General features: G+C 40.9%; 1 protein-coding gene across 1 annotated transcript in view; it reads left to right on the top strand.

The window, feature by feature from the left end:
* The window catches only part of LOC116817044 (protein argonaute-1), a 207,907-nt gene that overhangs the window by 120,452 nt on the left and 82,449 nt on the right, over nucleotides 1–5,006 (top strand). The window lies entirely within an intron of this gene.

Here is a 5,006-nt window from a genome sequence, read left to right as displayed (position 1 = left end):
TCGGACCAATCACAGCTCGTTCTCTCCCTTACAGCCCCCGCCTACTCAGCTTCCCATTGGACGACTAACTAGCTTCGCCCGCCCTACATCTGTGGCCCTATCGCAATCCGCTCTGAACAGGATGTCCCCGCCTCTCCAGCATCCCATTGGTGCCTCAACTGTCAATTCCCCTCTCCACGTCCCTTTGTCTGCTCTGCGGGGATAGAGGTGCCCAGTCCCAGCCGCTCTAGCCGCAGAATACATAGCGCGGTGGTATTGCGCCAATCAGGGCCGCGCCTCTCTGGTACTGCAAGGGGCGGGGGCACCCCCCATTGGTGGCCTAGTTCTGGCCAAAGGGGATAGACTGGTGGTGGCCCAGTCTGTGCTGAGGGGCGCTGCCTGGATAGGGGCTATGGCCTCAGTTTCCCCAGGCAGGCCCAGGGTAGGCAGGCATGGCCATGGGGCACCTTCCACGGTTAATGGCCCCATTGTAATGGCATTTCTAGTGCTGGGGCGCTCTCCCCGCGCCCCAGCCCTGTGTCATAAACGAACCCCACTGAGTGGAGCCAGGCAAGACAGCCCTTTAAGGAAGGTGGGTGCAGATTCCTTCTCACCCATGCAGCCTGCCATCAGTTTAAAGCAATTGTTATTTCATGCTATCTTGGCACGTCAAATTGTGGTGGCCCATGGCAGAGCAGTGAGCTTCACTCTCCGAGAGTAAACCCGGTATAATTCCAACAAAAACGAAGCAGCTGCTTTCTTGCTACCCAGGAAACATTTCTAATTGGTTTTTGTTATTAAATAGCCCGTGATCCCCACCGAATTCTGCATTTCAAGAGTTATAGACACAGATGTTTGGTAGTAAAAGGATGCTGGCATATACTATTATAAAGTTTTACTAATAGTGTTGAATGCTTGCCTTCACTTGTTCAGAAAGTTGGCAGCCCTTTAAGAGGGAAGTTAGATAACTGGTTTAAAAAAAAAAAAAAAACAGAGAGAGAGAGAGAGAGAGAGAGAATGACTAAACAAGGAAGGAAGGAAGGAAGAAAACAAACAGGCATAGCCCACACCAGAGTGTAGTTTACCAAACAAGCCATGCTTCTGACACACACACACACATATATATATATATGAAGGACATAATGTTTTAAACAGATAGACAGTGCCTGGCTATGTTGAATTTCAAATAACAAAATCTAACCCACCAGGTATCCTTATCATGATAAATAAAAAACATCCCCAGCAAGGCCGCAATCTAGCAATGATCTTTATATGGCAGTATTGCTGTATCCACATGAGCCCACACTGATTTCTGCCTACCTACAGCTCATTGTAGGATTGAGGCCAAAGTTGTTATTATTTGTGGTCCGGGCTGGGTATAACTGGCTGGGATCTAGGCAGATGGAATTCTGTGAATACACACCCGCTATAAAGTTGTCACAGATCTTGCCAACAAAATAAATAAATAATAGCTACTCCATCCGTATCACTGTAGAGGAAAAAACAGTCTGCAGACTGGGTCAGGATGTTCACACAAAATCCAATATCTTCACCTGTAAGGGTGAAACCACTGCAATGCTGTGGAGAAATGTACACTTATAAAAATAAGATTTCCAAGCAAATAAGCAAACCCTTGCTTCAACAGGAAAATGAGGAATCCAACAGAAAGGCATGTGAACAGGCTAGTAGCTGTGCTAGTGACTTAAAGGGAGTCAAAGAAGTCATGATTTGTGGTCATAATCAATATAGAGGTTAAGCTTTATTCAAATACTGTTTTCTATCTAGTGCTTTATATTTTTAGTCTCTCTCAGAAATTGTCAAACTATTAAGATTAATTTCTAACCACTTATTTTAGCCTTTTTCTTTACTTCTCTGGGGACTGCAGAACTCTCTTCCTACCTGTATTGATATTTTTGCCGAATATATTGTATATTCTTACCGGGATGCACAAGAATGAGAGGTTTAAGACTTAATTGTTGGCATCAGTTTATTTTAGCATGAAGTCACATTTAAGACTTCATATTGCTACATATATCCAGAGGGATGTCACTTTACAACCAAAACACCGGGCTTCTTCACTCTGGTTCACATATGCTATACTTTATTAGATCACATTGAAAAGAAGCAGTACCAGCTACAGAATTGTAATTATTAGATTCTTACCTTAGAAGCAATGAATCCTGATATTCCTTATATCTTAATCTGGGATTGCAATTTGTTTATGCATCAATCTTCCAAACATATACACACCTATATAACTTTTACACATGTGAGTAGTCCACTGAGTTTAACGAGTCTACTTATGTGAGTAAAGATAGTAATGGGCATAAATGTTTGCAGGATTGAAGCCTTACTGTGTAAATTAATGAAGAATACAATGCAAAATGCATCCCAAGTATTTAATGACCAAACTATTAGTGACACCACCTAATTCCCCAAGCAATCACTCACCAGCCAAAATCTGAGTGACATCCCATAATTATTATTGATCCATCTCTTTGTGTTAACTATTAGCTGCTGGGTATTAATCAATCATTAACACTAGTAAGAAAAACTATTACACTTACCAGACCATTGTAACCCTGCACAAAAAAATAGCTATTCTCATTAACATGTGAGTATATTGAGGAGTAACCAAAGTTCAAATTTGGAATGGTTTTTAGTATAATTTTCATTTCTTCAAAACATATGAAGATCTAATGAAGCTCGTTAATTAATGCAATTTCCTCTGCAGCAGGAGGTTATATAGGCTGCAATTAGGTTAAACAAATACCCTGCTTGGGGGCATAATGTAGGGCTTGGAGAGGTAGAAGAAGGAAATTCTCACATGAAGAGCTTTGGGGCTGGAAGCATGGGTTATGAAACAGTAGAGGAGCATGAGGAAGATGTTCACAGAGAGTTTGAAAGAAATAGTGTTGTATATTTCCAAACTGTGGGTAAGTTTTGTGTTTATTAAATTCTAAGTAGGAACGTGGATGGTAGACAGTTTCTGTAAGGGGGACTAAAGTAAATGTTTTTGAAAGTAGGTGAGGTTTTCTCTCTTAAAAATGGATATGTATTTACTCAGATCCCTGATCTCCTATTCTGTATGGCTACAAAAATGAGTAGGAGTATAGAGTAGCTACCATAAGATGAGAGATTGAAAAGACTGGAACGGTTCATCTTAGAAAAGAGATGAGTAGGCAGTGGAGAGTATAATAGAAATATATAAAATCATGAATGATGGAGAAAGTGAATAGGAAAGTGTTACCCCTTCACATAACACAAAAACCAGGGGTCACCCAATGATATGAATAGGCAGCAGGTTTAAAACAAACATAAATAAGTACTTCTTTGCACAATGTACAGTCAACCTGTGGAACTCATTGCCTGGGGATGTGATGGCCAAAAGTCTAACTGGGTTAAAAAAATAATTAGATACATTAATGAGGGATTGGTCCATCCTTGACTTTTAGCCAAGATGCTGAGGGATGCAACCCCATGCTCTGGGTGTCCCTAAACTTCTAACTGCCAGAAGTTGAGACTGGATGACAGGGGTTGGATGACTTAAAATTGCTCTATGCTGTTCATTCCCTCTGAAACATCTAGCATTGGGCACGTCACAAGAAAGGATGATAGGCTCGATGGACCATTGGTCAGATTCAGTATAGCCATTCTTATGTTCTTATATTACCTTCAGTGAGTGAGGATCCTAGAACATCATAGCTCTGCAAAGATGTGACTAGGGATAGGTTTATATGGCCTATGTGCACCTAAAACCAAATTGTATTGTATGTCATTCAGAAAGTAAACTAGAAAGAGCTAGCTGGGTAGCTGCAAAGGAACTTTCATTATTTCCTGTGAAAATTCTAGAGCAGCTGGTAATGGCCCATCATATAGGTTCCAGGGCAGTTGAAGCCATGTTATAATAAATAAAAAACTAAAGAAGGAGTGGTATTAGAGTTTAAACCAATCTCTATTTGGGATTAGGAAGAGATCTTCAAGGAGGGCAGATTATTCCTGTTTTGTCTTCTGTGGGGTTTTTTTGTGCCTATCTTTGAAGCATCTGATATTGGCAGTGTCCGAGATGGTACAGGACTAGATGGTTCATCGGTCTCAGCCACTGGCAATTCCTATGGATTCACAAACTTTTTCATAGTGCAGACTATATCTTAATAGACAGCGTGTCTCAGATTTCCCTCCTGTTCACAATCGCACAATCCCTGTGGCAGCTGTTTATATGAAAAACTAATGTTAGGAAAGTTATGTATGCATTAAATTCTAAAATGCGATGTATCAGTTAGAAATGAGAACAGGCATCATGTGCTCAACTAGTTCTGTTGGCCGGTGGTCTGTACATCACAGGTTGAGAGCTGCCATTCTATGGAATGGGACACTGAAAAGCCAAGTGTGCAAGGACTGGAAAGGGCAGGAAAATCCTGCTTTTCTGTACAAGGGGAAAAGGATGATCCAGTAGGTAGGGCATTCACCAAAGACTTGGGAAACCTGGTTTCAATTTCCCACTCCATCATATGCTTCCCATGGACTGTGAGTAAATCACTTAGCCTCCTGTGCCTCAGTTCCTAATCTGTAAAATGATATAAATAAATACAATAGCACTTCCCTACCTCACAGGGATATTGTAAGGATAAATACATTAAAGATTGTGATGGTGCACATAAAGTACCTAAGATGGAAATACGGCACGAAGGGACCCAGTTGATTCAGACCAATGAAATCAATAGAAAAGCAATCATTAACTTTAAAAGAAATTCCAGAGATGTTTTTGGTTAAGATGTTACCTGTTGCTCACTAGTCTGGCACACAGCATTGTGCCAGCACATGACAGCCAGAGAATGAGTGCCAATGCAAATGAAACTGACCCAGACTTAAGTGCCAAAGCTGAGGGATGCCAAAAGTGATCCACATAATTTATGACCCAGTTCATTTTATTTCAGTTTTGATAACCTAAGATGTTAACAAAATGAGGTCTTAAAAAAATAAATTTTCAACATGAGCTCCCCCCCCCCCCCCAAAAAAAAAAAAAA

The sequence above is a fragment of the Chelonoidis abingdonii genome, chromosome 25 (genome assembly GCF_003597395.2).
Source record: "Chelonoidis abingdonii isolate Lonesome George chromosome 25, CheloAbing_2.0, whole genome shotgun sequence".
Lineage (NCBI taxonomy): Eukaryota > Metazoa > Chordata > Testudines > Testudinidae > Chelonoidis > Chelonoidis abingdonii.
The sequence above is the reverse complement of the archived record's forward strand: the minus strand, read 5'-3'. Positions and strand labels throughout refer to the sequence as shown.